We start from the raw sequence: 12,041 nt of genomic DNA, 5'->3' as shown, positions 1-12,041 counted from the left end.
TGAGGTACATACCTGGCCATCATTACCATAGTATCTGAGCACTCATAATTTTTAAGGCACCCCTATGATGTATTATTATTATTCCCATTTTACAGATGAGACATAAAGTACAGCAAGTCTACAGGAAACTTATGATAGAGAAGGGACTTAAACCCAAGTCTCCTGAGATCCAGGCCAGCACCATAACCAGTGGGCCATCCTTTCTGTATGGTCACACAGCATTATACAAACATAGGGACACAGATGCTACTCTTGCTAAATGTTAACCTTTCAGTGGTTGCATTGTAGCTCAGAGAGACCACCGAAGGAAGCTGGACGGGATGTGCATGAGCATGGGCTACAGCCTCTGTTTTCTAGACTGAAATAGCAGCCATGAATAGAGCCCTACGCAGAAACAAAAATGTGTATCCGCATCCATCTGTGACCCTCAGACAATTTTTGCTGATATCCATGGTTTGCAGGGCTCTACTTACCCTGGCTAGGCTGCAGCTCTCAGGCAACCCCCTGCTGGAGCCCGGTCCAGGAGAGACGCATTGTGGGGAGCTTGGGTCCCTCCGTCTGCCCTGGCCGGGGGGCCTAAGGGGAAGGGACATGGGCCGGGGGCTGTTCTGGTCCCCCACCCAGGGCAGATGGAGGGACTCAGGCTCCCCACAGCGTGGCTCTCCCAAACCCAGCTCTGGCGGGGTGGTGGGTGGCTCAGAGCCGCAGCCCGGTCGCGGTAAGAGCTGGGTGGGCAGCTGTGGGGAGCTGCAGCGGACCCTCCACCTGCCCTGGGTGGGGTGCCTGAGCAGCCCCCGGTCCATGTCCCTGCCCCCCAGGCCCTCCGCCCAGGGCAAGTGGAGGGTCTGTGCCATGGTTCCTCACAGCTGCCCGCCCAGCTCTTACTGTCAGAGCCATGCATGGATACAAAATTTGTATCCACGTCGTGTTGCTATCCGCAAAAATGGTCCACGGATATAAAGCGGATACCTGCGGATTTGCAGGGCTCTAGTCATGAACGGCCTGTGCCACAACCCCATGGCTTGTCCCCAATCCCAGAGAGATCCCCATACAAAGCCCTATTAACTTTAACACCTTGCTTTCCTTGCCTTTCTTTTGCGTTAAGAGAGACAATTATTACCCTAGAAGCTGAACAACTAAGGCAAGTTATTGAGTTATGGCTGCATCTTCAAACACCTAGTGTCTTTGTTTGGTTTATGGTGTAACAAGAGTGCATGCTCTGCACTGGAATAAAGATAATTTCTTCCCCTCCCAGAGTGTTGCCTGCTATTGACTCAATGAAGGAAGAGGAAGGATTTGTCTCCTGACCCTGTCACACAGTCTGGGCTTCACTCTGCAACAATGCAAAGCAGAGTCATCCTAAAGCTACTGGTTTGGATGAATTGCTCTTTCTTGTAGTTCTAGATTTCTTTATTGCATACCTGAGGCTCAGAAGTGGGTGGGACTGAGGAGAGTGTGGTAAGGAGCTTCACATTCCAGACCACTTGACTGATTTATGCCCCAATCTTAGAAAGCACTTTAATATGAGCCCAGCTTTATTCTTGTGAGTAGTCCCATTGAAGTCACATCCATATGGAGGATCAGGGCCTTGTCTATTCTAATATGTTTTACTGAGCTAACTCAATGTCTTTTCCTCCAAGACACTCTTCTCCTAGAGCTTCTTGTATATCGCATTCCAAAAGAGACTGGAAATTTGACAACATGCTATGATTTAATATAAGGCCATATCCTACACTCCTTAATTAAGAAAAAACACCATTGAGTTGAATATTGGTCTAAATAAGGAGTATACAAGCACAATGTTATTTATGGTAATAAGCCTTTATATAAAGGATATGTGTGTTTGTATAAGATGACTGATGTTTGAGACTGACAGCTGGCTATATATTGGGCCCTGATCCTGCAACAAAGTTACACGTGTGTTTAACTTTATGTACATGAGTAGTTCCACTGAAATCAATTAATTTTAAAAATAATGGTCTTTACAACAGTGCAATACAATGGTATCTTTTATCAAGGAAACTTCTCTTGTTAAGAGCCAGATTCTGCAACTCCTATTCACAACGGAATAGTATTTTACTCCAGATGTAGTTCCGTTGACTTCAGTAAGACTCTGTGTTGATTAAGTAAGACTCTGAGGGGTTGTGGAGCATAAGGGAGTAATCTGTATTATTTTTATGAATATTATATGCACCTTAGTTTACCTGTTTGATATTATTCTGCCTGATGACATGGAATTTAGATCAATGAGTCTATTGGGGAAAATGAGGAGAATTAAACAATTTCAAAGATAAGATATCACCAGAGAGAAAACCAAAGGTCCTTAAGGAAACAGTGGGAGAGCTATTAATTGGGGAATGCCCACCTGCCTGGTTCCAACCAGGATACCATGTTAATTTTTTCCAAGTCTGATTATAGGATCAAAGGAGCACTGAAGTATTAAAGACTCCATTGTAGTGAGGAAAGGGATGAGCAGGCAGCAGTGACTGGAGATGAGTCTCTGACAAAGATACTGTGAGAATGATACTGTGGGTCCTGTCTGTTTCTTCCAGACCAGAAGCAGGGGTCTGGTCTGAGTAGATCTTACCCAAAAAGAATCAAGTTTAGGTAATAGCTAGGCAGATAGGCCTCTTGTTGATTTATCTCTTTTCTCTGCTTGCATGTGGCAGCCCCCCTGAATAAATGCTTTGAGTGAGTTAATGCTTTGTTTTGAAGAAGCTGTTTTTGAGTGAATTTAATCAGTTGCTCATCACAGCCCTCTGGAGGAAGAGGGCTCACAGGTGCCAAACATAGCTGGGCCTGTTGTATAAACACAGTTAGAAGTCTGCCAGTCTGACATTGGTGGAGCCATGTGCTTCCACCCACAGAGAGGTGACAGTGGTGAAACCTATCTCTTGATAGGGACTGCTATGGGGTCCAAAATGCAGCTCATTCAGTAACGATGATATGTACACAGTTTTTGTGCTGGTACAACTATGCTGATTTGAAACCAGTACAGTTAAAGTGCTGCATCCCTAGTGTGGACACAGTTATACCAATATAAAGGTATTTATCAGTAGAAGTTTTTCCTGTATATTTACAGTAATAAGCTGTATTGCTAAAAGGCATCTGTATACCAATATAACTATGTCCACACTAGAGGTTGCACTGATTTAAGTATGTTGGTAAAAGTCACCCCCTAACAGAAATAAATGGTACAAGAACACTGTGTAGACTTGGCCTTCGTGAGAATAATTAAACACATCATGAACCTTGTACTTCCTATGTACTGCACTTTTAAGTTTACAAAATGTTTCATAGACAGTTGTATGCCGTGTTGTAGCCGTGTTGTCCCCAGGATATTAGAGAGACAAGGTAGGTGAGGTGATATCTTTTATTGGACCAACTTCTGTTGGAAGAGCTCTTCCTCAGTTCAAAAGCTTGTCTCTCTCACCAACAGAAGTTGGTCCAATACAACAGTGGTTCTCAACCAGGGGTCCAGGGCCCACTGGGGGGCTGTGAGCAGGTTCCAGGGGGTCCACTAAGTAGGGCTGGCATTAGACTTGCTGGGGCCCGAGGCAGAAAGCTGAAGCCCCACCACCTGGGGCTGAAGCCCCGGGGCTCCAAGCCCTGCCACCCGGGGCTGAAGCTGAAGCTTGAGCAACTTAGCTTCACAGTGTCCCCTGTGGCATAGAGTCCCGGGCAATTGCCCTGGTTGCTACCTCCTATCACTGGCCCTGGCTTTTATATGCAGAAAAACAGTTGTTGTGGCAGACAGGCCATGGAATTTTTATGGAGGGGAGATCTCAGAAAGAAAAAGGTTGAGAACCCCTGCAATACAAGATATTACTTCACCCATCTTGTGTCTCTGATATCCTGGGACCTCTCTTTAGCCATCTGTCCATATTTCACTATTATGTACAGATATAGTTATAGCGAAATGTATACAACCAAAAAACCCTCCCTGACTAAGTTTTGAGCTCAGTTAGACTGGACAGTTGCTGGGCAACTGAATCCATGCTGTATGGTGATCAGAAGTGAGAGCTCTGTATGTCAGCATCTCTGCATTCTCATTGTTACATCTCGAAGTAGATTAACTGCAGTATTTTATATAACAAATTCCCACAGAGTTTTAAAGCTTTGTCTGAGTTGCCTATTATGAAAATGCAATAAATAAAATAATAAATAAAATCCACCATTACACAGTTTCTCCCACATACTGCCCCCTCAGTATGAATATGTCTCATGTACCACAGTTTGGGAACCCCTGCTCTAAGGGAAACCAAGGTTTTGAAAGGAAACCCAAATGAATTTCAATTCTCAGCTATAGAGAGAACAATCACAGTGACCATGAGGATGCGTTCTACTGTAATAGCTCATGCCTATGTTCAAGAACAACGTAAATCTTGATGTAAAGAAAGAGTGCCTACAAAATGGCAGAGTATAATGTACTGTAGGGAACATAACCTTTATAGATTGTGCAGTGGTACAATATATAATAAATCAGATGACAGAGGACAGGATGATGGTATCTAGCTAGGAAATGAATAATATGGTTTTGCAAGATCATGAAGTGATGAACCAGATTAAATGGAGACATAGTTCTAACTAGTTCTGTCATAACATTTTAGATTATTCAAACCCAGACCCAGCAAACAGAGTCATATCAGTATGGAGTGCCAACTGGGAGTTCCATTCAACTCAGTGGGACTCCATGAGACTCTGGGTTGTTCAATTTGTGTGCAGGATTGGGTCCTAAAACTAAAAGAATATTAAACTCTACTGTGGTGGAGGGTATACACCCAACACTGGCAGCAAAAGGGCTAAAGGAAGTCTGAGGGGTCAGTTAGCCCACTTTGTGGTGCCTGGATAATGTGTAAGGTATAACTCATCAGCAGACCCAACTGAGGAGAAGCTGGGTTGTCTTCATTATAAAAAAAAAGGCACACAGAAGGGTAATGAAGAGACCCAGGAGGGAGGAGGTCTACAGAGAGTAGATCTCAGGATCACCTGCCAATAAGAGCTCTGGCAAAGGGCTAGGGACAGGAAATAGAAAGAAAAGCTACAGGACTGGACTGAGCTTCTGTGGTGGACCTTGACAAAGGGGTCAGACCCCAGGAGGCAGCCCAGTGGGTTAGTGTTCTGGAAAGGGAGTACCCAGAACAAAAAAGCTGAAGCCCGAGATGGGCAGATGCTTACATGGTATTTGATTCTGTTTGGGGTCTTTTATTAGTTCTGCTGAGGGAGGCCGGGAAGAAGTATAGGAACCTCCCTACTCTAAAAGAAACAGGAATGAAGAGGAGTCCTGGAAGGTTGGGAAAATGTTGTATTGATGACGAGTTTTGTGGGACATTTGGTATGGGAGGCTGAGACCCTGGAAGGGGTGGACTATTGTGTGACCTGGCCAGATGGTCAAGTCACCACACCAGACCAAAGGAGTCCTGAGGATGAGATGAGGCAGAAATGCCACAATGCTGAGGGGGCACTCTGGGACAATGAGATGGCCGTACTTACATTTTGTATTCTCTTGTTTACTTTTTGCAGCTCAGATGATGAAACCACACTAGTCAGTTTCACTTTTCAGTTATAATGCACTCTCAGATTGCTACGAAGCTTGGGTTGCAAACACTACCGTGGAGTGTTTAATCCCCTCAAAAGTCTGTTTGCATTGTGATGGGACCCCTGGGGGAAAACATGGAACTGTGGGCCCACTGTGCCCCCTTAACTCTCCAGCCTGGATTCTCTCTCACAATGCATTATCAGTGACAAGCAGCTAACCTCTTTAGGCGCTGTTATCACTCAGCCACCAGCATGTAGAGACACACCCAGCTAAATTACATGAATGCTCTTCAAGCCACTAATGAACTATACAGAGGGAGATACCAGCAAATCCTCCCAGCCTTGTATCCAAAAATGTACCATTTTACACTGCTCAAGACCTTCTCTTGAACAACGCAAACTCATTAATTAGTTCACCACTTCGTCAAAGGATAGTAGACATTCACCAGCCTTTGTAATCTGAGCAGATTTCCCAAGCAATTTAGATAAACTCACTGGTAAGGATAAAACATTAAAATAAATGTATTAACTACAGATAGATTTTAAGTGATCGTAAGTGGTAAGCAAATAGGACAAAGATGGTTACAAAAGAAATAAAAGTAAAATCACAGTCTAAATTCCAAACTTTATCAGACTGAGCAAGAGTTAAATCAAACAGCTTTTCTGACCCCTCCTGGATGTCACAGGCAGCTCACAGTTCTTAATACACAGGCTAAATTTCCTTCTCAGCCTGGGACCAGTCTCCTTAGTTCAACGTCTTTGTCTTCCCAGCATTCTTGTTGCTTTCAGAGTAGGTGGAAGAGGAGAGAGGTGGTCTCATGATGCCACTGTCCCTTATTTTATACTCTCAATTCATATCCCAGGGAAGATACTGGCCCAGGCATGTCCTGGTGGGCCTTGTTGAGTCACAGAATTAAGTAATCTTTATTGTATGGTGCCTGCGCAACTGTCTCTTACAGAATTGTAAATCTCTTGTATACAATTCCCCAGTTAGTCAATGGTTTTGACAGTCGCTTAACACCTGTCTGGGGGTGTGGATCACCACCTTTGTTGTCACTGGAGAGCTAGCAATCAGCATCTCCCAAACTCACAACATATTTCAATAATAACCATATCGCAAAATCTCATAACTTCATACAGACTAATGATATACATATTTTGACAGAACAATGGGTTTCAGCAGATCATGACCTTGCATATGGCACCTTACAAGGCATGGTTTGTATGAAATATCACAACCATATACAAACAAGCAGGGAGAACTGGAAGTCCTGGCACAGTCAGGGAACTATGATGTGATTGGAATAACAGAAACTTGGTGGGATAACTCACATGACTGGAGTACTGTCATGGATGGATATAAACTGTTCAGGAAGGACAGGCAGGGCAGAAAAGGTGGGGGAGTTGCGTTGTATGTAAGAGAGGAGTATGACTGCTCAGAGCTCCGGTATGATACTGCAGAAAAACCTGAGAGTCTCTGGATAAAGTTGAGAAGTGTGAGCAACAAGGGTGATGTCGTGGTTGGAGTCTGCTATAGACCACCAGACCAGGGGGATGAGGTGGACGAGGCTTTCTTCTGGCAACTAGCAGAAGTTGCTAGGTCACAGGCCCTGGTTCTCATGGGAGACTTTAATCACCCTGATATCTGCTGGGAGAGCAATACAGCGGTGCACAGGCAATCCAGGAAATTTTTGGAAAGCGTAGGGGACAATTTCCTGGTGCAAGTGCTGGAGGAACCAACTAGGGGCAAAGCTTTTCTTGACCTGCTGCTCACAAACAGGGAAGAACTAGTAGGGGAAGCAAAAGTGGATGGGAACCTGGGAGGCAGTGACCATGAGATGGTCGAGTTCAGGATCCTGACACAAGGAAGAAAGGAGAGCAGCAGAATATGGACCCTGGACTTCAGAAAAGCAGACTTTGACTCCCTCAGGGAACAGATGGGCAGGATCCCCTGGGAGAATAACATGAAGGGCAAAGGGGTCCAGGAGAGCTGGCTGTATTTTAAAGAATCCTTATTGAGGTTGCAGGAACAAACCATCCCGATGTGTAGAAAGAATAGTAAATATGGCAGGCGACCAGCTTGGCTAAACAGTGAAATCCTTGCTGATCTTAAATGCAAAAAAGAGGCTTATAAGAAGTGGAAGATTGGACAAATGACCAGGGAGGAGTATAAAAATATTGCTCAGGCGTGCAGGAGTGAAATCAGGAAGGCCAAATCACACTTGGAGTTGCAGTTAGCAAGAGATGTTAAGAGTAACAAGAAAGGTTTCTTCAGGTATGTTAGCAACAAGAAGAAAATCAAGGAAAGTGTGGGCCCCTTACTGAATGAGGGAGGCAACCTAGTGACCGACGATGTGGAAAAAGCTAATGTACTCAATGATTTTTTTGCCTCTGTCTTCACACACAAGGTCAGCTCCCAGATTGCTGCACTGGGCAGTACAGCATGGGGAGAAGGTGACCAGCCCTCTGTGGAGAAAGAAGTGGTTCGGGACTATTTAGAAAAACTGGACGTGCACAAGTCCATGGGGCCGGATGCGCTGCATCCGAGGGTGCTAAAGGAGTTGGCGGGTGAGATTGCAGAGCCATTAGCCATTATTTTTGAAAACTCATGGCGATCGGGGGAGGTCCCAGATGACTGGAAAAAGGCTAATGTAGTGCCCATCTTTAAAAAAGGGAAGAAGGAGGATCCGGGGAACTACAGGCCAGTCAGCCTCACCTCAGTCCCTGGAAAAATTATGGAGCAGGTCCTCAAGGAATCAATTATGAAACATTTAGAGGAGAGGAAAGTGATCAGGAACAGTCAGCATGGATTCACGAAGGGGAAGTCGTGCCTGACTAACCTAATTGCCTTCTATGATGAGATAACTGGCTCTGTGGATGAGGGGAAAGCAGTGGATGTGTTATTTCTTGACTTTAGCAAAGCTTTTGATACGGTCTCCCACAGTATTCTTGCCACCAAGTTAAAGAAGTATGGGCTGGATGAATGGACTGTAAGGTGGATAGAAAGCTGGCTAGATCGTCGGGCTCAACGGGTAGTGATCAATGGCTCCATGTCTAGTTGGCAGCCGGTTTCAAGTGGAGTGCCCCAAGGGTCGGTCCTGGGGCCGGTTTTGTTTAATATCTTTATTAATGATCTGGAGGATGGTGTGGACTGCACTCTCAGCAAGTTTGCAGATGACACTAAACTAGGAGGCGTGGTAGATACACTAGAGGGTAGGGATCGGATACAGAGGGACCTAGACAAATTAGAGGATTGGGCAGAAAAAAACCTGATGAGGTTCAACAAGGACAAGTGCAGAGTCCTGCACTTAGGACGGAAGAATCCCATGCACTGCTACAGACTAGGGACCGAATGGCTAGGTAGCAGTTCTGCTGAAAAGGACCTAGGGGTCACAGTGGACGAGAAGCTGGATATGAGTCAACAGTGTGCTCTTGTTGCCAAGAAGGCTAACGGCATTTTGGGCTGTATAAGTAGGGGCATTGCCAGCAGATCGAGGAACGTGATCGTTCCCCTTTATTCGACATTGGTGAGGCCTCATCTGGAATACTGTGTCCAGTTTTGGGCCCCACACTACAAGAAGGATGTGGAAAAATTGGAAAGAGTCCAGCGGAGGGCAACAAAAATGATTAGGGGTCTGGAGCACATGACTTATGAGGAGAGGCTGAGAGAACTGGGATTGTTTAGTCTCCAGAAGAGAAGAATGAGGGGGGATTTGATAGCAGCCTTCAACTACCTGAAGGGGGGTTCCAAAGAGGATGGAGCTCGGCTGTTCTCAGTGGTGGCAGATGACAGAACAAGAAGCAATGGTCTCAAGTTGCAGTGGGGGAGGTCCAGGTTGGATATCAGGAAAAACTATTTCACTAGGAGGGTGGTGAAACACTGGAATGCGTTACCTAGGGAGGTGGTGGAGTCTCCTTCCTTGGAGGTTTTTAAGGCCCGGCTTGACAAAGCCCTGGCTGGGATGATTTAGCTGGGAATTGGTCCTGCTTTGAGCAGGGGGTTGGACTAGATGACCTCTTGAGGTCCCTTCCAACTCTGATATTCTATGATTCTATGATTCTATGATTCTATGATGAATATAGGGGTTACAGGGTGGTATTTGAGGTACAGTGCATCATACATTGAAACTATTAAAATGTAATGGAAAAAAGCTAATGAATCTGGATTTGGATAGTCTAAATTATGAGAGATTTCAGGGAAATAGATTACTTTTAAACATTTTAATGCTAAGGCTGTTAACACCCCTAAATCCCCACTGACTGAGGTCAGAGCCCTACCTGAGAAAAAAGCAGTGAATTGGGCATCTTTCAAGTAAAGCTGGGAAAACCAGTAGTTTTGATAGGTTTGATAACCTAAAAATAAATTGACTTGATATTTATCTTTCCCTCTTTACCTTTGGGGAATGAGTGCTGGGGGAAGTCTTTGATTCAGTTCTGAGAGAGTGGAAGTATTATTGTATTTTATCTACCATACAGCTATGGCGGAAAGCTGTCTTCATGCTAGGGCTGCTAATTTTGGTTGGAGGTATTCCTGGAGGTTTCATCACATGGCATATTTTTTAATTAAAGATTAATCTTTGATTCCTGGAGACTCCAGAACAATCATGGAGGGCTGGCAACCCTACTTCATGCTGTAGCTCAAAATAAATTTAATTTACATGATTTTACTTTTTTAGGCATGTAACAATACAAAAGTGCTAGCTGACACTTTCAGGGAGCATACTCTTGCCTAGGGGGGAACTGTTTGGAAGAGACACCTCAAGATGCGATGTCTGAAAAGCCATGAGGCTGAAGAAGCCATGTTATAAGCAGCCATAACAGAGCTGGAGTTTAATTAACCCTGTGTCAAAGTGAGATCTTATAATGCAGAAGATCCAAACAAAATGAAGCATAAAACAAAGTATTTGCACATTAAAGGTTTTACTTCTAATTAGTGATGGACTGAACCAAAACCCCAGGTCTAAGCAGTCCTTCGCTTTGAGAGAAAAGATTCAAAATCCAAATGTGGGCTCCAAATAGAAAATACAAACCAGATCTTTCAAACACTATTTATTGGGCAAAATAGTACCAAGAATAATGTCAAATGGCATAATTTACAGCAGAAAGCACTACACACAGTAGTAAATGTTTGCAGAATTGGGCCCCTCAACCACTCGGGGGGAGGGATAGCTCAGTGGTTTGAGCATTGGCCTGCTAACCCCAGAATTGTGAGTTTAATCCTTGAGGGGACCACCTGGGGATCTGGGGCAAAATAAGTACTTGGTCCTGCTAGCAAAGGCAGCAGGCTAGACTCAATGACCTTTCAAGGTCCCTTCCAGTTCTAGGAGATGGGATATCTCCATTAATTTATTTTTTTTAACAAATGGACCATATCCTTGTAACCCCAAATTTAACCCCCCTCTCCTGCCCTGATATCCAAATTTGAAGCCTGAACCTATCACTTCTACATAAACAAATGTTAATGTTCATGCTTACCTGAAGTACCTACTAAAGTAAAATACACAGCATGGGGAGTGAGTTAACATTAGCAAGAGCTAATGTATAGAACTTTCCCCCCCCAAATTTCTGCTTTCAGGAGGAAGCTGCTTAGTTTAAATTCTGTCTGTGGTAGGGTCACCATTCTGGTGATGTTTCCTTACTTCTTTTCAATGCACGGCTCCTTTCAGTAGGTAACTGGAATAATGGTCTATTCTTCCTCTGAAGTATGTGCATGCCTTCTGATTAAAATTACTCACAGAGGACATTAGGCCCTATGCATGAATTGATACTGAAAAGAGAATAAATCTCATGGTGTCCATGATGCATACTGTTGTGACTAGCCAAGTAACGTTTTCACATAAATCACACACTAGCTATGGCCTGATTCTTTGCCCAGTGAAGTCAATTGAAAGATTCCCACTGACTTCAGTGGGCTTTGAATCAGGCCCTAAATACCTAATTTGTGTTTTTTAAAAAACCCTCTGTAAATTATATTAATATCCCAGAAACACAATGCCCAAGTTACAGAATATACCCTCAAATGTAGTCATGGAGACAAACACAAAGGATATATACTAATCAAGCTGATTTTATCATCTAATTCATTTACATTTATATAATGCAAAATAATCTCCACTGCACATAAAAAACTGAAGATATTCAACTTATCACATTGTATATGGTTTATTTAGGATCACTGGGTAACCCCAACAATATAAAACTGTTACCTTGGCAGTGCTTCTCAAACCAGGCTTTTCTGCTGCTACGTTAGCTAAACTGAAGAATTTAAGCATCTTTTCAACCCCTTAAGCACTTGGGAGGGGGAGAGTGTCCCAACTCATGTCTTTAAGGAAGTCCATACAAAACCTTAAAGACTAACAGATTTATTTGGGCATAAGCTTTGTGGGTAAAAAAAACCCCACTTCTTCAGATGGAGTGAAAATTACAGATGCAGGTATAAATATACTGACACATGAAGAGAAGGGAGTTACCTTACAAGTGCAGAACCAGTGTTGAAGGCCAAT

Source organism: Trachemys scripta, chromosome 9 (genome assembly GCF_013100865.1).
Source record: "Trachemys scripta elegans isolate TJP31775 chromosome 9, CAS_Tse_1.0, whole genome shotgun sequence".
NCBI lineage: Eukaryota > Metazoa > Chordata > Testudines > Emydidae > Trachemys > Trachemys scripta.
The sequence above is the reverse complement of the archived record's forward strand: the minus strand, read 5'-3'. Positions refer to the sequence as shown.